This window comes from Choloepus didactylus, chromosome 7 (genome assembly GCF_015220235.1).
Source record: "Choloepus didactylus isolate mChoDid1 chromosome 7, mChoDid1.pri, whole genome shotgun sequence".
Lineage (NCBI taxonomy): Eukaryota > Metazoa > Chordata > Mammalia > Pilosa > Megalonychidae > Choloepus > Choloepus didactylus.
In genome coordinates this window covers 19896891-19919147 of record NC_051313.1, presented here as the reverse complement: position 1 = coordinate 19919147, position 22257 = coordinate 19896891, and the positions used below count along the sequence as shown (strand labels likewise).

Below are 22257 nucleotides of genomic sequence, written 5' to 3'. Positions count from 1 at the left end.
GAGATGGCACCTCAAGGGATGGGGTGGCTTTTTTTGGCCGGGACCACCTCCTGGGGCTGGCAGCAGTGAGATAGCTGCCAGGCAAGGGATTAAGGAGTGGCTGTGCAACTACCTGGGAAGTTAGCTAGAGTGGTGATCCTCCAAAGCCATATGGCCAGGAGCACCATGAGAGAACTCGAGAGGAAGCATTTATTCTCCCCTACTGGAAGTCTGGGTTGTGCACTTGCAAAAAGTGGGAACAGGAGAGGGTGCCATATGGAGGCATTAGGGGCCCTCCCACACTCCAGAGGATTATGGGTACACAGCAAGCAGGGAGCAGGGCAAGCTTGCACTGGAGGGTGCCCTTGAGCGGACTCCCTATTGAACTGCACAGGGCCCACATCAGAGCCTCAGGGCAGGCAGCCCCCAGTGCACACAGAGAACTGGTGCACTGATTGGTTCCCCACCTGGTCTGGACCCTGCTCAGTGCATAGGAAAAGTTTGGGAAAAAAAAAAACAGATTGAGAGTAAAAGTGGCTCAAGAGCACCACCTGGTGGTAGGATATGGAAACCACACTCCAGCAAGCTGCAGCTCTGCCAAATAATACATAAATGCTAAAAAAAATCCTATATTTCCCAAAATAACCTTATCAAGACAAATGCACTGAAGCCAACAGAAAATCATAAAGAACTTGAAGAATCTAGAAGAGATGGACAAGCCAAACAAACAAAAAGCCAGAAGAGATGCAAAATTTGGAGCAATAAAATAAGCACACACCTATCCAAAACAGTTTCAACAAGATGGCTAATGACATAAACGACATTAAGAAGGCCATAAAAGAGTATAAAGAAGAATTTGAAAGAGTAAATTAAAAAATAGCAGACCTTATGGAATTAAAAGATACTGCTGATCAAAATAAAAACATACTAGTCACACACAACAGCAGATTTGAAGAGACAGAAGAACAGATAAGTGAACTCGAGGACAATCAATGGAATGCGGATACACAAAAGAACAAATGGTGAAAAAATAAAAAAAAAATTGAAATGGTTATCAGGGAAATGATGCATAGCATGAAGCAAGGAAATATGAGAATCACTGGTGTCCCAGAAGGAGAAGAGAAGGATAAAGGGCTAAGAGGAGTGTTTCCTAACCCTTCTAAATGACAAAAATATGCAAATCAAAGATGCCCAATGAACTCCAAATAGAATAAATCCAAATAAACACACCACAGGACATATACTGATCAGATTGTCAAATGCTGAAGAGAAGGTGAAAATTCTGAAAGCACCAAGAGACAAGTGATTCACCACACACAAGGGGAAATCAATAACCCCCAAAGAACCAGGTTTTTCACAAATATTTGGAGGTTAAACACACACTCCTAAACAACTAGTGGGTCAAAGAAGAAACTGTAAGAGAAATAGGTAAATATCTTGAGACAAATGAAAACAAAAGCATATCAAAACATATGGGATGCAGCAAAGGTGGTACTGAGAGGGAAATTTATAACTGTAAATGCATATTATCAAGAAACAAGAAGGAGCTAAAACCAAAGACCTAACTGAACAACTGAAGAGGCTTGAGAATGATCAGCAAACTAACCCTAAAGCAAGTAGAAGAAAAGAAATAATAAAGATTAAAGGGAAAATTAATGAGCTGAGGAACAAAAAAAAAAATTAGAATAAATAAAACCAAAAATTGGTTCTTTGAGAAGATCAACAAGATTGACAGACCCTTAGATAGACTGACAAAGACAAAAAGAGAAAAGACCCAAATAAATAGAATAAAAAATGAGAGCAGGATAATTCTATGGATCCTGAAGGAATAAAAAAAATCCTAAGAGTGGACACTATGAACAACTGTATGCCAAAAAGCTAGAAAATTTAGAGGAAATGGACAATTTCCTGGAAACACAAGAACAAACCAGACTGAAATAAGAAGAAATAGAAGGCCTCAACAAACCAACCACCAGCAAAGAGATCCAATCATTCATCAAAAATCTACCTACATATAAAAGCCCAGGGTAATTTGGCTTCACAGGAGAATTTTGCCAAACTTTCCAAAAAGAATTGACACCATTTCTGCTAAAACACTTTCAAAAAATAGAAGAAAAATGAACACTACCTAACTTATTTTATGACGCTAATATCACACTGATACCAAAATCAGATAAAGATACTACAAAAAAGGAAAACTATAAACCAATCTCCCTAAGGAATATAGATGCAAAAATTCTCAGCAAAATATTTGCAAATTGAATCCAAAGGCACATTAAAAGAATTATACACCATGACCAAGTGGGGTTCATTCCTGGCATGCAAAGGTGGTTTAACATAAGAAAAACAATTAATGTAAAACAATCCATTAACAAACCAAAAGGGAAAAATCAAATGATCATCTTGATACATGCTGAAAAAGCATTTGACAAAATTCAACACTCCTTTTTGATAAAAACACTTCAAAAGGCAGGAATTGAAGGAAACTTCATCAATATGATGAAGGGCATATATGAAAAACCCACAGCCAACACAGTACTCAATGGTGAGAGGCTCAAAGCCTTCCCGCTAAGATTGGGAATGAGACAAGGAGGCCCACCGTCACCTCTATTATTGAACATTGTGCTAGAAGTTCTAGCCAGAGCAATTCTCAAGACAAAAAAAAAAAAGAAAAAAAAAAAAAAAAAAAGCATCCAAATTGGAAAGGAAAAAGTAAAACTGTCATTATATGCAGATGATATGAATTTTTATTGGAAAATCCTAACAAATTGACAACCAAGCTACGTGACCTAATAAACAAAGTGGCAGGATGCCAGATTAATGCATATAGTCAGTAATGTTCCTGTACACTAGTACTGACCTAACTGAAGAGGCAATCAAGAAAAAAATTCCATTCACAATAGCAACTAAAAAAATTAAAAACCTAAGAATAAACTTAATGAAGGACGTAAAAAACCTCTACACAGCAAATTACAAAACATTTTAAAAGAAATAAAAGAGGACCTAAATAGGTGGAAAGATATTCTGTGTTCATGGATAGGAAGGCTAAATGTCATTAAGATGTCAGTTGTACCTAAACTGATCTACAGATTCAACAAATTTCCAATCAAAATTCCAACAACCTACTCTGCAGACTTGGAAAAGCTAGTTATCAAATTTATTTGGAAAGGAAAGGGGGCTCAAATTGCCAAAAGCATCCTGTAAAAAGAAGAACAAAGTGGGAGGACTTACACTTCCAGGCTCTGAAGCCTACTATAAAGCCACAGTGGTCAAAACAGCATGGTTTTCTCACAGTGATAGACATATTGGTCAATGGAATCAAATTGAGAGTTTGGAAATGGACCCCAGATCTTTGGTTGACTGATTTTTGATAAGGCCCCCAAATCCACTGAACTGGGACAGAACAGTCTCTTTAACAAATGGGACTGGGAGAATTGGATAGCCATAACAAAAAGAATGAAAGAGGACCTCTACCCACACACTATATGAAAATTGACTCAAAGTAGATCAAAGACCTTAATATAATAGCACCAATCAAATCCTAGAAGATAATGTAGGGAAACGTCTTCAAGACTTAGTGTTGTTTGAACTAGCCTAGCGGCTTCAGTCACAAGCAGAGCGGCAGCAGTGGCCCCCCTCAGGAGACAACCAGATCACCCCTTCCCACGGCCTCACCATGGCAACCTACAGGAAGAGCTGCGTGAAGCCAATGTGTATTCCTCCATCATATGCTGACCTTGGCAAAGCTGCCAGAGATATTTTCAACAAAGGATTTGGTTTTGGCTTGATGAAACTGGATGTGAAAACAGTCATGCAGTGGCATGGAATTCTCAACATCTGGTTCATCTAATACAGACACTGGTAAAGTTACTGGGACCTTGGAGACCAAATACAAATGGTGTGAGGGTGGTCTCGCTTTCACAGAAAAATGGAACACTGATAACACTCTGGGAACAGAAATGCAATTGAAGACCAGATTTGTCAAGGTTTGAAACTGACATTTAATACCACCTTCTCACCAAACACAGGAAAGCAAAGTGGTAAAATCAAGTCTTCTTACAAGAAGGAGTGTATAAACCTTGATTATGATGCTGATTTTGATTTTGCTGGACCTGCAATCCACAGTTCAGCTGTCTTTGGTTATGAGGGCTGGCTTGCTGTTACCAGATGACCTTTGACGGTGCCCAATCAAAGCTGACAAGGAATAACTTTAGAGTGGGTTACAGGACTGGAGACTTCCAGCTACAAACTAATGTCAATGATGGGACAGAATTTGGAGGATCAATTTATCAGAGAGTATGTGAAGATCTTGACACTTCAGTAAAACTTGCTTGGACATTGGGTACCACCTGCACTCATTTTGGCGTTGCAGCTAAATATCAGTTGGATCCCACTGCTTCTGTTTCAGCAAAAGTTAACACCTCTAGTTTAATTGGAGTGGGATACACTCAGACTCTGAGGCCTGGTGTGAAGCTTACGCTGTCTGCTCTGGTAGACAGGAAGAGCAGTAATGCTGGAGACCACAAACTTGGGCGTGCCCTGGAATTAGAGGCTTAATCCAGCTGAAGAAACCTCTGGGAATGGATATAGGAAGATTTGGCCTTAATATATTTCCATTGTGACCAGCAGGCTTTTTTTTTTTTTTACCCCAAGAAGGTGATCAAAACAAAGGATCTAAACAAGAGCTGTATTTTAAATATTTAGACAATTACTTATTAGCTGGTTTCTAGTTGAACTGGTTATCTAGTTACCAATGCTGCAGTTGTGCAGTCACCTATTCATTATTTAAATGTATTTAACTGTCAAATGTGCTACCCACCAATAATGAAATAGACCTTCATGAAAACTGTGGGGAAAAAACAACAACAAAGACCTAGTATTTAGTATTAGGAAGTCACTTCTTTGACCTTACACCCAAACCACAAGCAATGAAAGAAAAAAACAGATAAATGGGAACTCCTCTAAGTCAAAAGCTTCTGTACCTCAAAGGAATCTGTCAAAAAGGTGAAGAGACAGCTAACTCAATGAGAGAAAATATTTTGGAAACCATGTATCTGATAAGAGACTAATTTCTTCCATATATAAAGAAATCCTACAACACAACAACAATAGCACAAACAGCCCAATTATAAAATGGGCAAAAGGCATGAAAAGATATTTCTCCAAAGAGGAAATACAAATGGCTAAAACATACATGAAAAATGTTCCCCTTCACTAGCTATTAGGGAGATGCAAATCAAGACCACCCTGAGATATCATCTCACACCAGTAAGAATGGCTGCCATCCAACAAACAAGAAACTACAAATGCTGGAGAAGATGTAGAGAAACCGGAACTCATTCATTGCTGGTGAGACTGCCTAGACATCCCTGAAGACTGGGAAAGTGATTAAACTAGAGGAAGGGGTAGCAAGAGACAAGGCAGAATTTAACAAATGATAATGAATACTGAATCTTTATATAATTTTCTTTTTCTTAGTTGCTATGGTTTTAGAATAGTTAGAAGGAAAGAATTGAGATGAAGGAACTATAACCCATAGTATTCTCTGAAATTTGTTCTTTATTTACTTGTTAAATTGTAATTTGAAAGCTATACCTTTTTGTATATATGTTAGATTTCACAATAAGGAAATAACTGAAACTATGGTACTATAACTCATAATAACTTTGGAAATTTCCTATGTATCTACTTGTTAAATCATACTTTGAAAGATACTACCTTTTTGTCTACACATTATATTCCACAATAAGGAAACAACTGAAACTGTGGAACTGTAACCGATAACATTCTTTGAAATTTGCTCTCTAACTACTTGTTTATTTGCACTTGGAAAATTATCACTTCTATGTATATATGTTATATTCTACAATAAAAAATATGATCAAAAAATTGTTATGAATTCCTTAGATTGTGCATGTACATACATATACACATACACACACACACACAAATGACATAAAGAAGCAAACAACACACTTCCCTGGAAAACTTATTTAGTGTCATCATAAAACATTTCCTAGATATAGTGACATAGTTTAAATGATCGAGGAAGTAGGATGAATCTGAACTCAGAACAGGTGTGAGGGCAGGGAGGTATGGGAAGAGAAGGAGAAAGAGGTGGAAAGTAAAAGTACCCCCGACCCCCAAGTAAAACTACTTTTTTCAACACAGTTAATTCAAAGTCATTTTAGCCAGTATGTCACAATTCACTTATATATCAACTCGGTTTGAGTGATAAAAATTTGCTAAGGCAGTAGTGGTGCAGTATTTGTCAAAAAGATGGAATTGCACTTTCATACTAATACAAAAAAAACGACCACACATGATTATTACCATGAGCATGAGGTTGTTTAGGGGCTAATGCAAGCACCTTCATAGTAGGTAGTAACGGGAAATGTTGATCTCTTTTCCTTTCCTATCAAGTCAGGCACTTGTAATACGTCTTGTTATACTGCTGAACCATTTCTCACTCAAAACTCCTTTAATAACACCTGTCTAAGCTTGGAATATATTTTTAAGAAGAAATATGCAATATTCCTTGCTAAAAAACTCAATATAACAAATGCTCTACTAGTCCCATGAAAATTAGAATATTATGTACTGTTTGAACACAGAAAAACCTCTGTTTAGCTGTTTTGAGGCATGCGGGAACACATTTATTTCTCTATTTTTCAGAGTCTGTATTTATAAATACCATAAATGGATATAATTAAACACTCTTATTTTTTAGAAGAACATTTCTAATTCTGAAAGAATAACTTTATCAGATCAATTATTGTTTTTAAATTTACTACAATAGTAACATTACTTCATTTTTTCCTATATGATTACAAATATATTCATACACATTTCTGTCAAAAACATATTTCTAGGAGCTTGGCAAATTTCCAAATTTGACACCCGACCTACGAGCCAATTTTTATAGATATTAACTAATATTCGTGAAATAAGGAGACTGATAGAACAATTTTAGAATATACTCTGCATATTTTCACTGAAATTGTACACAAATATCCAATTTGACTAAACATAGCTTTGAAAGGTCTTGCTGATTATTTACAAATTTATACTGAATATAAAAATGTAATTGAGAGTTAAAAAGATAAGGAGGACAGAGGCGGGGCAAGATGGTGGATTGGTGAGGTGTATGTTTTAGTTACTCCTCCAGGGAAGTAGGTAGAAAGCCAGAAACTGCGTGGACTGGACACCACAGACCAATCTGACTTTGGGCATACTTCATACAACACTCATGAAAATGTGGAACTGCTGAGATCAGCGAAATCTGTAAGTTTTTGCGGCCAGGGAACCCGCGCCCCTCCCTGCCAGGCTCAGTCCCATGGGAGGAGGGGCTGTCAGTGCAGGGAAGGAGAAGGGAGAACTGCAGTGGCAGCTCTTATCAGAAACTCGTTCTACTGATCCAAACTCCAACCAGACAGACTGAGACCAGACATCAGAGAATCTGAGAGCAGCCAGCCCAGCAGAGAGGAGAGAGGCATAGCAAAAAAACAGCAAGACAAACTCAAAAATAAAAGCGGACGCCTTTTGGAGTTCTGGTGAACATAGAAAGGAGAAGGGCAGAGCTCAGGTCCCACAGGCTCATTTGCAAAACCCAAAGAAAAACTGATCTCTCTGCCCCCTGGATCTTTCCTTAATAGCCCTAATTGCTTTGTTTCTCGGCATTTCAATAACACATTAGATCTGCCAGGAGGGCCCTTTTTTTTTCTTTTTTCTTTTTTTTTTTTATCTTTTTTTCATTTTCTAAAACAATTACTCTAAGAAGCCCAATACAGCAAACCTCAAAGACTTGCAATTTGAGCAGGTCAAGACAAGAGCAGAACTAAGAGAGCTCTGAGACAAAAGGCAATAATCCAGTGGCTGAGAAAATTCACCAAACACCACAACTTCCCAAGAAAAGGGGGGCATCCTCTCACAGCCATCATCCTGGTAGACAGCAAACATTCCTGCCCGACACTGGCCCCATAGCCCAGAGCTGCCCCAGACAACCTAGTGTAACGGAAGTGCTTCAAATAACACGCATACACCACAAAATTGGGCGTGGACATTAGCCTTCCCTATACCCTCAGCTGGTTGTCCCAGACTTGGGAAGGTGGAGCAGTGGGAATTAACAAGCCCCACTCAGACATCATTTCAGCAGTCTGGGAGCCTCCCTACACAGACCAGCAGCCCAGAACCACCCTGGGGTGACGGCACTCACCTGTGACATAGCACAGTCATCCCTCAACAGAGGACCAGGGGGTGCAAGGCCTGGAAGAGGGACCCATTCACAAGTCTCAGGGGCCACACGACAATACCAAGGACTTGTGGGTCAGTGGCAGAGACAAACTGTGGCAGGACTGAACTGAAGGATTAGACTATTGCAGCAGCTTTAAAACTCCAGGAACACCAGGGAGATTTGGTTGTTAGAGCCGCCCCCCTCCCTGACCTCCCAGACACACGCCCCTTATACAGGACGGGCAACACCAACTACACACGCAAGCTTGGTACACCAACTGGACTCCACAGACTTACTCTCCCACTCACCACAGAGGCAAAGCAGGGGAGAACTGGCTTGAGGGGAACAGGTGGCTCACGGACGCCACCTGCTGGTTAGTCACAGAAAGTCTACTCCACGAAGCTGTACATCTGACAAATTAGAGATAAGGATTTCAATTGGTCTACAAATCCTTAAAGAACCCTATCAAGTAAAGCAAATGCCAAGAGGCCAAAAACAACAGAAAATTTTAAAGCATATGAAATAACCAGAAGATATGGATAACCCAAGCCCAAGCACCCAAATCAAAAGATCAGAAGAAATACAGTACTTAGAGCAACTAATTAAAGAACTAAATATTAATGATGAGACCATGGCATGGGATATAAAGGACATCAAGAAGAGCGTGGAACAGGATATAAAGAACATGAAGAAGACCGTAGAAGAGCATAAAGAAGACATTGCAAGACAAAATAAAAAAATAGATGATCTTATGGAAATTAAAGAAACTGTTGACCAAATTAAAAAGATTCTGGATACTCATAGTACTAGACTAGAGGAAGTTGAACAACGAGTCAGTAACCTGGAAGATGACAGAATGGAAATGAAAGCACAAAAGAAAGAATGGGGAAAAAAAATGAAAAAATCGAAATGGACCTCAGGGATTTGACAGATAATATAAAATGTCCAAATATAAGACTCATTGGTGTTCCAGAAGGAGAAGAAAAGGGTAAAGGTCTAGGAAGAGTATTCAAATAAATTGTTGGGGAAAACTTCCCAAATCTTCTAAACACCATAAATGCCCAGCGAACTCCAAATAGAATAAATCCAAATAAACACACTCCGAGACATATTCTCATCACACAGTCAAATATGGAAGAGAAGGAGCAAGTTCTGAAAGCAGCAAGAGAAAAGCAATTCACCACATACAAAGGAAACAGCATAAGACTAAGTAGTGACTACTCAGCAGCCACCATGGAGGTGAGAAGGCAGTGGCACGATATATTTAAAATTCTGAGTGAGAAAAATTTCCAACCAAGAATACTTTATCCAGCAAAGCTCTCCTTCAAATTTGAGGGAGAGCTTAAATTTTTCACAGACAAACAAATGCTGAGAGAATTTGCTAACAAGAGGCCTGCCCTACTGGAGATACTAAAGGGAGCCCTACAGACAGAGAAACAAAGAAAGGAGAGAGAGGCATAGAGAAAGGTTCAGTACTAAAGAGATTTGGTATGGGTACATTAAAGGATATTAATAGAGAGAGGGGAAAAATATATATGACAAACATAAATGAAACGATAAGATGGCTGATTCAAGAAATGCCTTCACGGTTATAATGTTGAATGTAAATGGTTTAAACTCCCCAATTAAAAAATATAGATTTGCAGAATGGATAAAAAAAATGAACCATCAATATGCTGCATACAAGAGACTCATCTTAGACACAGGGACACAAAAAAATTGAAAGTGAAAGGATGGAAAAAAATATTTCATGCCAGCTACAGCCAAAAGAAAGCAGGTGTAGCAATATTAATCTCAGATAAAATAGACTTTAAATGCAGGGATGTTTTGAGAGACAAAGAAGGTCACTACATACTAATAAAAGGGGCAATTCAACAAGAAAAAATAACAATCATAAATGTTTATGCACCCAATCAAGGTGCCACAAAATACATGAGAGAAACACTGGCAAAACTAAAGGAAGCAACTGATGTTTCCACGATAATTGTGGGAGACGTCAACACATCACTCTCTCCTATAGACAGATCAACCAGACAGAAGACCAATAAGGAAACTGAAAACCTAAACAATCTGATAAATGAATTGGATTTAACAGACATATATAGAACATTACATCCCAAATCACCAGGATACACATACTTCTCTAGTGGTCACGGGACTTTCTCCAGAATAGATCATATGCTGGGACATAAAACAAGCCTCAATAAATTTAAAAAGATTGAAATTATTCAAAGCACATTCTCTGACCACAATGGAATACAATTAGAAGTCAATAACCCTAAGAGACTTAGAAAATTCACAAATACCTGGAGTTAAACAATGCACTCCTAAGCAATCAGTGGAATAAAGAAGAAATAGCAAGAGAAATTGCTAAATATATACAGATGAATGAAAATGAGAACACAAGATATCAAAACCTATGGGATGCAGCAAAAGCGGTACTGAGGGGGAAATTTATAGCAGTAAATGCATATATTAAAAAGGAAGAAAGAGCCAAAAGCAAAGAACTAATGGATCAACTGAAGAAGCTAGAAAATGAACAGCAAACCAATCCTAAACCAAGTAGAAGAAAACAAATAACAAGGATTAAAGCCGAAATAAATGACATAGAGAACAAAAAAACAACAGAGAGGATAAATAACACCAAAAGTTGGTTCTTTGAGAAGATCAACAAGATTGACAAGCCCCTAGCTAGACTGACAAAATCAAAAAGAGAGAAGACCCATATAACCAAAATAATGAATGAGAAAGGTGACATTACTGCAGACCCCGAGGAAATTAAAAAAATTACAAGAGGGTACTATGAACAACTGTATGGCAACAAACTGGATAATGTAGAGGAAATGGACAATTTTCTGGAAACATATGAACAACCTACACTGACCAGAGAAGAAATAGAAGACCTCAGCCAACCAATCACAATCAAAGAGATACAATCAGTCATCAAAAAGCTTCCCATAAATAACTGCCCAGGGCCAGATGGCTTCACAGGAGAATTCTACCAAACTTTCCAAAAAGAATTGACACCAATCTTACTTAAACTCTTTCAAAACACTGAAGAAAATGGAACACTACCTAACTCATTTTATGAAGCTAACATCAATCTAATACCAAAACCAGGCAAAGATGCTACAAAAAAGGAAAACTACCGGCCAATCTCCCTAATGAATACAGATGCAAAAATCCTCAACAAAATACTTGCAAATCGAATCCAAAGACACATTAAAAAAATCATACACCATGACCAAGTGGGCTTCATTACAGGCATGCAAGGATGGTTCAACATAAGAAAATCAATTAATGTATTATAACACATTAACAAATCAAAAGGGAAAAATCAAATGATCATCTCAATAGATGCTGAAAAAGTATTCAACAAAATCCAACATCCCTTTTTGATAAAAACACTTCAAAAGGTAGGAATTGAAGGAAACTTCCTCAATATGATAAAGAGCATATATGAAAAACCCACAGCCAGCATAGTACTCAATGGTGAGAGACTGAAAGCCTTCCCTCTAAGATCAGGAACAAGACAAGGATGCCCGCTGTCACCACTGTTATTCAACATTGTGCTGGAAGTGCTAGCCAGGGCAATCCGGCAAGACAAAGAAATAAAAGGCATCCAAATTGGAAAGGAAGAAGTAAAACTGTCATTGTTTGCAGATGATATGATCTTTTATCTGGAAAACTTGGAGAAATCGACGATACAGCTACTAGAGCTAATAAACAAATTTAGCAAAGTAGCAAGATACAAGATTAATGCACACAAGTCAGTAATATTTCTATATGTTAGAAATGAACACACTGAAGAGACACTCAAGAAAAAGATACCATTTTCAATAGCAACTAAAAAAATCAAGTACCTAGGAATAAACTTAACCAAAGATGTAAAAGACCTATACAAAGAAAACTACATAACTCTATTAAAAGAAATAGAAGGGGACCTTAAAAGATGGAAAAATATTCCATGTTCATGGATAGGAAGGCTAAATGTCATTAAGATGTCAATTCTACCCAAACTCATCTACAGATTCAATGCAATCACAATCAAAATTCCATTAACCTACTTTGCAGATTTGGAAAAGCTAGTTATCAAATTTATTTGGAAAGGGAAGATGCCTCGAATTGCTAAAGACACTCTAAAAAAGAAAAACAAAGTGGGAAGACTTACACTCCCTGACTTTGAAGCTTATTATAAAGCCACAGTTGTCAAAACAGCATGGTACTGGCACAAAGATAGACATATAGATCAATTGAATCGAATTGAGAATTCGGAGATAGACCCCCAGATCTATGGCCGACTGATCTTTGATAAGGCCCCCAAAGTCACTGAACTGGGTCATAAAGGTCTTTTCAACAAATGGGGCTGGGAGAGTTGGATATCCATATCCAAAAGAATGAAAGAGGACCCCTACCTCACACCCTACACAAAAATTAACTCAAAATGGACCAAAGATCTCAATATAAAAGAACGCACCATGAAACTCCTAGAAGATAATGTAGGAAAACATCTTCAAGACCTTGTATTAGGCAGCCACTTCCTAGACTTTACACCCAAAGCACAAGCAACAAAAGAAAAAATGGATAAATGGGAACTTCTCAAGCTTAGAAGTTTCTGTACCTCAAAGGAATTTGTCAAAAAGGTAAAGAGGCAGCCAACTCAATGGGAAAAAATTTTTGGAAACCATGTATCTGACAAAAGACTGATATCTTGCATATATAAAGAAATCCTACAACTCAATGACAATAGTACAGACAGCCCAATTATAAAATGGGCAAAAGATATGAAAAGACAGTTCTCTGAAGAGGAAATACAAATGGCCAAGAAACACAAGAAAAAATGTTCAGCTTCACTAGCTATTAGAGAGATGCAAATTAAGACCACAATGAGATAGCATCTCACACCAATTAGAATGGCTGCCATTAAACAAACAGGAAACTACAAATGCTGGAGGGGATGTGGAGAAATTGGAACTCTTATTCACTGTTGGTGGGACTGTATAATGGTTCAGCCACTCTGGAAGTCAGTCTGGCAGTTCCTTAGAAAACTAGATATAGAGATACCCTTCGATCCAGCAATTGCACTTCTCAGTATATACCCGGAAGATCGGAGAGCAGTGACACGAACAGATATCTGCATGCCAATGTTCATAGCAGCATTATTCACAATTGCCGAGAGATGGAAACAACCCAAATGTCCTTCAACAGATGAGTGGATAAATAAAATGTGGTATATACACACGATGGAATACTACACGACAGTAAGAAGGAACAATCTCGTGAAACATATGACAACATGGATGAACCTTGAAGACATAATGCTGAGCGAAATAAGCCAGGCACAAAAAAACAAATATTATATGCTACCACTAATGTGAACTTTGAAAAATGTAAAACGAATGGTTTATAATGTAGAATGTAGGGGAACTAGCAATAGAGAGCAATTAAGGAAGGGGGAACAATAATCCAAGAAGAACAGATAAGCTATCATGGGTAAATTTAATGTTCTGGGAATGCCCAGGAATGACTATGGTCTGTTAATTTCTGATGGGTATAGTAGGACCAAGTTCACAGAAATGTTGCTATATTAGGTTACTTTCTTGGGGTAGAGTAAGAAAACATTGGAAGTAAAGTAGTCATCTTAGGTTAGTTGTCTTTTTCTTACTCCCTTGTTATGGTCTCTTTGAAATGTTCTTTTATTGTATGTTTTTTTTATTTTTTTTATTTTTCATACAGTTGATTTAGGAAAAAAAAAGTTTAAAAAAAAAAAAAAAAACAAGGAAAAAAATATGCAGAGCCCCCTTGAGGAGCTGGTGGAGAATGCAGGGGTATTGGCCTACCCCACCTCCATGGTTGCTAACACGCCCACAGACATAGGGGACTGGTGGTTTGATGGATTGAGCCCTCTACCATGGAATTTGCCCTTGGGAAGACGGTTGCTGCAAAGGAGAGGCTAGGCCTCCCTATAATTGTGCCTAAGAGCCTCCTCCCAAATGCCTCTTTGTTGCTCAGATGTGGCCCTCTCTCTCTAGCTAAGCCAACTTGAAAGGTGAAATCACTGCCCTCCCCCCTACGTGGGATCAGACACCCAGGGGAGTGGATCTCCCTGGCAACGTGGAATATGACTCCCAGGGAGGAATGTAGACCCAGCATCGTGGGATGGAGAACATCTTCTTGACCAAAAGGGGGATGTGAAAGGAAATGAAATAAGCTTCAGTGGCAGAGAGATTCCAAAAGGAGCCGAGAGGTCACTCTGGTGGGCACTCTTATGCACACTTTAGACAACCCTTTTTACGTTGTAATGAATTGAAGTAGCTGGTAGTGGATACCTGAAAGTATCAAACTACAACCCAGAACCCATGAATCCTGAAGACAATTGTATAAAAATGTGGCTTATGAGGGGGGACAGTGGCAAAGATTGGGGTGGGGCATAGGGATCACACTCCCATTTGTCTAGTTTGTGGATGGATGAGTGGAAAGGTGGGGGAAGGAAACAAACAAACAGACAAGGGCGCCCAGTGTTCTTTTTTACTTTAGTTGCTCCTTTTCACTTTAATTATTATTCTGGTTATTTTTGTGTGTGTGGTAAGGAGGGTGTCGGGGATTGATTTTGGTAATGAATGTACAACTATTTAATGGTACTGTGAACAATCAAATGTACGATTTGTTTTGTATGACTGCGTGGTATATGAATGTATCTCAATAAAATGAATAATTAAAAAAAAAAAAAAAGAAAGATAAGGAGAAAACAATTAACCTGACCAATATAATTAGTATTATATTCAAAGTCTAAGGAACAGCTTAAGTATTGATTCACTAAAAATTTCCCTACCTTTATTTTATTAATGGGCAATTGTGGAGTCATTTCCTTAAGATGATATTTGTAGTGCTATTCTCATAATAAACTAACTCAGTCTTGCCGACCTACTTTTAGTTTATAAGAACATTCCATTAAAAACTGACAAAATATAAACACTTATTTTCTGCTCTTGCTAATGAAGATAGGTGCTTTATTTCCCCCTTTCGGTAGAAATTCCTTAGAAAGGCTAAACATTTAAGATTGTTCTACAGAGGCTTCTGATTTGAGGGTTTAGAGAATCAGACTAATTATTTTACTTCTTCCAAGAACTCAAGTGCAGAATTTGGTGCAAAGTAGAAAAAAATAAAGTGTTGTAACTCGAAGTTCTAGATGGATAACATAAAACATTGTCTGATCATATGACTCCAGAGAATGAGGACAGAAGAACTCTGTTAATCACCGGTGCACGTGCCTGTGACTTCTCCTGTGATGGGGGATTCCTGAAGGGCACACATGTGTCCTAAGAGCAGCATGACGCTTGAGGCTATGGACCCTGGGGGTTAGTGAGCAATATAGAAAAAAGACAGAAGTGCACTCAACAGATACAGTTAATTTACCACTATGCCCAGGATGGGTGGGTGAAAACCAGCAGTAACTCACGAGTTGACTCTACCCTTGGCATAGTTGCCTGGGCTGCCATCTGAGGAACACTCAAACGACAACTACAATGTCACAATTCAACAAAACAACCACTCTTTATACTGAACAACTTGAATGCAACTGTAAAGAGAAAACAGCCTTTTACATATTTTAAAATTGCCTCTATGTAAAACCATTACTGGTTTCTGTCCTTGACCAAGGAGACTTCAGTAATCTGAATAGTTCATGCAATAAGATAATAATGTATATAATATAATTTCTTTTAAAAAAGTATAAGTTTTGAAAAGGCAATTGAAACAAACTTCCTTTAATTTCTAATTGAATCAAATCATACCAAAATCTGCCTATGTTGCTCTCTGCCTGCTATACTGAATTGTAGACACATGAATCTAGTTGCCACCACTTATCTCATTTCTAAAAAATAATCAGAGAGACTTCTCTTCTAAAATGTCCCCCAACATTTTACCGCTTCAGGTTAAAACTTGTCACTATACCTTCATTTTCTAAGGCAGAATTCACTTCCGATTTGTCACAAAACTCAACTGCTTATGACTCTCAAATCTCTTTTACCTCCTTCTCCTCATTGGCATTCTTACCTCCACTGCCTCAGTTAAAGCACTGATCAATTTTTGCTTAGACCGGTGTAGCAGCTTTCTGATCTCACCAAAATTCAGTCTAATCTCCTTCCTATCCATTCACTAATCTAACAGAATTTCTAAACACTCTAACGAAATACATTCAAACAAATCACTCTTAAAAAATCACTCCTAGCATAAAACATTTTTAATGTATCAATTTTAAAAAACCAAAATGGACTGGTGAATGAATAACCAGATGGTTATTAACAGTGGATAATTGGGTATTCATTGTATATTTTTTTCAGATTTTCTACATGCTTGAAATTTTTTTAAATATCACAGTAGAAATAGTTTTAACGAAATGGCTTGTAATGAAATAATACCTCATATTTACTGTGGGCTTCTTATGTACCATACACAATGCTAAGTAAGCTCTTTATATTATCTCCAGGGGCACGTGGGAAAATGTTTAACAACTGACTTTCCAAAAAAAGGGAGTAGAAAGCCCTGATTTGTAGTATTTGCCAATTCCCATGCTGTGATACTCCCATTACGGTTTTTAAGCTTCTCAACACAGAGTGGGGAAGAAATGAGCATTATTTAGTATCTCCAACACATAGATAAGAGACATAATGAGCCTCGGGAACATAGACAATGGTACAACATATTAAAATAATTAGGATGTTTTGAGTATGTATTACTTTTGTTTAAAATACAATTTATATGGCTGTAAGTTTATATAATTTATTTTTCAATAATTGTTTAACAGCTGGCAAACTTCCTGAAGATTTAACAATGGCCTCTCAAATACCAGCACAAGATAATCACTGATTATCACAAACATGCAAATTGGACCAGTTCCATTACCAATCCTAATTTTACAGATGAAGAAATGAAAGGCTTAGTGAGATCAAGCTACTTGTCCATTAGTAAGTATTAGAGCCAGATTTGAACCTAGACTTTACTGATTCCCAAACCTTAACATGATAAAATTCTACTCATACCTCAGGGCTCATTTTAAATGCGTACCCTCTCCTTATAGAAAACCAAAAGTGTGGGATCTCTTGTGCTCCCACAGAGCCTAAAAGTACATCTTCTACCATGTATTGATCTAATGACTTATTTATATGTTTTTCTTCTAACCTGCCTAGGCAGCTCGATGCAGAAGTTACACACACCCAGGCTTCACAGCTGAGATGTTTACATCAGTGCTTGGCATACAGTAAGTCCACAACCCATGTGAGCTACTATGATGAGTGACCAGACGTCAGCCTTCATCTTTGAATATCCAGTACTTAAGACTGGTCTTACAAGCAAGAGATGCGCATATTAAAACATACAAACAAAGAAAAATCAGCATGAATGATACCCTTGGTTTCCTCATCAAAAGCTGTTTGACACTGATCAAGTAACTTCACTGCTGAATCCAAATGTCCAGGAACCAAGAAAAATGGAGGAGACAGACTTAACTAATTATATAGTACTTTCTCAAACTAAAACTGCATGACTGCACGTATGGCCTTGCTGGTGCCATTAAAGTACATTAATAAAATACTTGGAGAAAGCAATTGCACAGAATGTGTCAAGAACTTTTCATTTACATGGGAAAAAAAGAAGCATGATTCTCTCTGCAGGACTCACCAGAGCCAATCATTGGAGGCAGTCCAAACTTTCAGTAACAGAAGAATGATTAAATAAATTTAGTACATAGCTGATAAAATATACAGTCATATTCTTGGATAATATGGGAAAATAGTATCCAACAGAATACTAAGCAAACATTAAAGATGATGGTTAGAATGTCCTGTAGAAATACATTCAATGAGTTGACATGACAGCAAGTAAAACATGCAGAAATTATGTATATTTTATGCTTACAACAAAAAGGCAAGCATGAAGAAAAGTAGCATTGCATTGACAAAAATGATAATTGCTTTATGAAGATTGTAACATGAGAATTTTTAAAAAATTCTATTTGCAAAAATTGCTGTAATGTGTTATTACATGTCATTTATATTTAAAAAAAATAGGTTATATGAATTCCACACAGTCTTTATACAATCTGAGACTTCCAGAAAGGGAACGCCAAAGAAATCAAGCTTAGAGATAGTTGGTGCACCCCTTTCATATTTTTTCTGCATAAGCAGAGTGGAGCAGTGTTTTTTAGAGAGCAGGCATAAGCACAATGAGCAATCAATCACACATACACACCCACACATATGTGCATGGGCTCACATGCACATATGGTGCAGAATTTGCTGGAGAAGAGAGGTGGAGAAGCACAGAAAGGGTGACTGGGACACTGCTTCTGCTTTAGCATCCTCCACTATTAAAACTCCTAAATCGATTCCTAAAATCAATTGCAACATTTAAAAAGAAAACTTAAACTGGTCCAATTAAGACCCCCCAAAAAACCCCAAATATTAATTAATTCAATAAGCTGCCCTTTTCTGAAAGTAAATGGGTCATTAAATGAATTTAGTTTTTAAAAAAATGAGTTATTTCCTCAGTGGAGAGTAAAGCCAGAGTGAAAGAGAGGCAGCAGTTAAACGGTTATATGGGCTAGCTAGAAGGATGATTCAGAAAAAAGATTTCCTCCTTGTTGCTTTCAAATGAGAGCAGAATTCTGTATTCTGATCTGGAATGTATTTCATGTGAGGTGGAAAAACAGGAAGAAAACAAAACCATTTAAGTGAAATTCAATACTATGAATCAGTTTCCACATTTCATCCCTTGTGAGAAAGGCATCTATATGTAAACTATTTATATTTGCTTGCAAACAAAACATAAACGAAGAAAGCTGTCTTCTCTTCAGCACCTTATCCCCAGCTCGACAGCAGTGTCTGAGCCATGGGAGTTAAAACTTCATTGACTAAATCATCAGGAAAACATACTACTGGCCAATGCAAAAGAGTCTTATGTTAATAAACCAACATAAATAACGATTTTCTTTAAAAAGAGCAGAGCTTCGTGAGGTATAGTACTATCAGGCTTCATGATTACACATTAGGGGTCCATCTTCCTGGTGAAAGAATAGCTGTTGTTACTTCATTTTGCAGTCCTTATTATTATAGAGAGCTCCAATATGACTTCTGCAAAAGTCATAAACTCCTAAATAAACCAACCTGCTTTGAAGTCATGTTAAGCTTTTCCCATTAGCATTGTGCTTTAAAACACCACCAGATAAACATTATAAAAATAAAATAAAAAAAGTTTAATATAATATTTATAGTTTGGGAGAAATTGAGCATTTACAACATATTCTTAAACTTGCTATATTATTATAAATTACTGGATGGTAAAAAAGGAGTTAAAAATTAATGAAGTACTTAAACTTTTCAACTGGCCTTCATATTCTAAAACTGTATATCCATTCCTTTATTCACTTGTAAGATCTATTTTAAAGAAGAAAAACTTCTTGCAAAGTAATTTATTAGCTTAATGAAGCAGAATTTATGATTTCCAATAAATGTTGCACTGAATCTTTAGCAAGTTTTTCAAGTGTACTTGATGTAAAGGAAATAAATAATAATTGGCACATAAACTATTTCACTTTCCTTTTCTAATTACTATTAAAAAGGAAGCCTATTTTAGATATTTAAAAAGAGCTTGTTTGGCAATGAAGTGTTATAGATTCACACATAAACATTAGTACAAACAGCATGACTTTTAGTATATTTGGGGGAGGGTAGATATAATGACAGTTAATACCATACCTGCTTAAAACGAAGCAGGTAACAGCTAAAAATAAACTTTTTTTCTCTTTGCTTCTTATTCCATTTTTATGGAGAGATACTACATAGGGTTAGGACATAACATAGCCAGAGAATGAAACATGAGTTATTTAAACTCAAACTTCACTCAGTTAATTTAGCTAACACAATTAATATGGACATCACTCCATGATATCTAAGCCATACCATATAGCGACAGCTGAATTTGCACAGTTTTTACTTAGGGAGACATGAAAGACATAGATTTTTGCCTTTTAAAATTCAGTTTCTATTGAGTTCACAAAGTATATGACTTACATTGCTTGAGATTAGAATTCACTCATTATTTCTTTCCTTTGAATATGCTTTTTGTGTCTGCAGTTCATATACAGGTTAGGTTGGTGTAGAGGAAAAAAGATGGGGAAGCTATCTCTACAGCAATTAGTAGCTATAATAACATAATTTGTAGAAGGACAATGAAGACAAGAAGGTAAGATCCTAAACTGGTGATCCCTATGTTTAGATTTAGGTAAGAATTAAGTTAAATGATGAAAATAAAAGATGCATCTGTATAAAGTCAGCTTTTCCAGATTGTAGAGAATGACCAGAATACTCCAAAAAATGCTAGTTACAACTAGGTTGGGTCTAGATAAATGAGTTCCAAATATAGTCATGAAGCTGTCATCCTCCCTCCAATACCCCAAAGAAAAAGTGACTGCAATTTTGAGCCAAAGCCCAGTATAGGAGTTTTCTTCCTTATTCCAAAACTTTAATTAATAAGTTTAAATAAGGAAGGAAAATGAAGGATAATAGAAGGCAGAGGTAGAATATCCAGGTAAAGAGGAAGAAAATCAAGGGCAAATCAACGCACAGTGTGACTATCACTGTGCCATCAAAGAAATGTCTGAATGAAGCCCATCTTCGTAATTAACACATCCCTTAGAGTTTGATACATGAATCCGTGTCTTTAATTCTACCTAGGTCTTATTCTTCTTCAGAGACTCCTGGTGTGTCATCATCATTTAAGACATCAATATATTCTTTTATTTTTCAAGCCATTTCTACTTGCTGATATCCAATAAAAGACTGAGGACCTGAGGGAAAATCCAGCACATTTCATGGGGCCTGATGCTGTTATTTAAATTATTTCCACCTGTCAGCTTTATTGAGCTATGCAAAACTCAATAAAAAAAAGTAGTCAATAAAAAGAGTACTTAATGATACCGTTAACAGATTTAACATGTGGCGAAGTACAAGGGATATCTATATTTATATATATATAGATGTAAGTACAAATATTAATAAATACAAAGCAGTAGCTAAAAGGCCAAAATTTAATTCCTCACTTGGTGGTTTCTGGTATATGTCTGAGTATTGCTTTTGCTTTCTTTTTGGATTTAGGACAGAAAATATGCATTTTTCGTAAATGTTTGCATTTCAAAATAAGACACACTCCTTTTCACTGCTTCGTAGATCTACATGTTTCACTGAAAACTGCCAAGAGCACTGAACTTCAATACACGAGTAGACAGTCATTTTCCCAACTGCATAAATATATTACCTTCTGTACACTCTGAACTATTGACCTTCCCTATGAGGGAGATGCTGCTAAAATGTCAGTTAATCATAAAGCTGTCCCACAATGGGTTACCCAGAAGCAGAAGGCAATTTAAAAGAGCAATTTTAACATCCAATTGCCAAAGCATGCAATGAAGACAATTTCTTATGATGGCATATTTTATTTCTATTTAATAAGAGAAGAAGAAACTATATTTTCTTAGTTTCTACGCCAGATGGTATAACCAGAGGAAACACACAGGAAAAAATTAAAAAAAAGACCATACTTTCTCTTACTTTCTCTGATTGTTCATTGGAGTTTTTGAATTACTTTCCATTTAAGACAACATCACATTTCTACCTTTTCCAGAATTTTTAAAGTGACTCAAGAAGCATTATCTGAACAATAACATGGGTCAGGCTGTAAGATAACCTGAAATAATCATACCCGCAGGTACAGGGAAAGCATACAGCAGGCATAGCTGGCTGCAGCCACCAGAGCTGTAATTACCACCTCCCCTAACTTAAAGAGATCCTGAAGCAGGTAACGGCACTTACCAAAAGATTTTAGTGTACTTTAGAAGGAAAACAAAAAAATAGCTTTGGCAACCAGGCAGGACATTTTCAGAAAAGTATAAAATAAAATATTTTTTACCCTTCCTTAACTGCTTAAAATATTTTAAATACAGCATATCTTTGAGTGTTAAGCACAACATTCCATTGTGCTTTCAATAAAAG

General features: G+C 37.0%; 1 protein-coding gene and 1 pseudogene across 6 annotated transcripts in view; one reads left to right on the top strand and one right to left on the bottom strand.

The window, feature by feature from the left end:
- The window catches only part of PTPRK (protein tyrosine phosphatase receptor type K), a 604460-nt gene that overhangs the window by 229348 nt on the left and 352855 nt on the right, over window positions 1–22257 (bottom strand). The gene's annotated exons all lie outside the window — the stretch shown is intronic.
- Window positions 3656–4536, top strand: LOC119540126 (annotated as a pseudogene).